Here is a 604-nt window from a genome sequence, read left to right on the forward strand (position 1 = left end):
GTTTCAACACTTGACATAAATACAAGACTTCCCTTATTTAAGGCTTATGCACACGATTTAAAAATTAACCCCTTTTACTTTCTTAATATACGTTTCTTGGCCCACATCAAATAATTGGTGTACATTATTATTATTAAGAAAAAATATCACCATTAAGAGGTCAAAGCATTTTTTATATTAACTGAAATTAAGCTGAAATTAAATAAAAATATTAGATGAAAAATTTAACTAAAAGAAAATGAGCACTAACATTACAAACTAGAAATAAATAAAACTTAAAAATGACCAAAATAAATTAAACCTAAATAGTCAAAAGAAATAAAAAAAAAACTAACAAAATTATCAAAAGCATATCTCAAAACTACATTAAAACTAAACTAAAATGAAACTAAAATAAAAACTAGGGATGCACCGATACTATTTTTTCACAACCAATCCAATTCCAATATCAAAATTATTGGCTATACAAAAGTATTGGCTGATAATGATCTGATGTTTTTTCCTTGATCATTTTTTCCCATTGTATATCCTGTTTCCCTATGAAATGCATCAAATTTTGAAGTAAAAAAGGACTGTGATTGAGAATATATATATATATATATAT

This window comes from Sinocyclocheilus grahami, unplaced genomic scaffold (assembly GCF_001515645.1).
Source record: "Sinocyclocheilus grahami isolate Dianchi unplaced genomic scaffold, SAMN03320097.WGS_v1.1 scaffold4647.1, whole genome shotgun sequence".
In the NCBI taxonomy this organism is placed as follows: domain Eukaryota; kingdom Metazoa; phylum Chordata; class Actinopteri; order Cypriniformes; family Cyprinidae; genus Sinocyclocheilus; species Sinocyclocheilus grahami.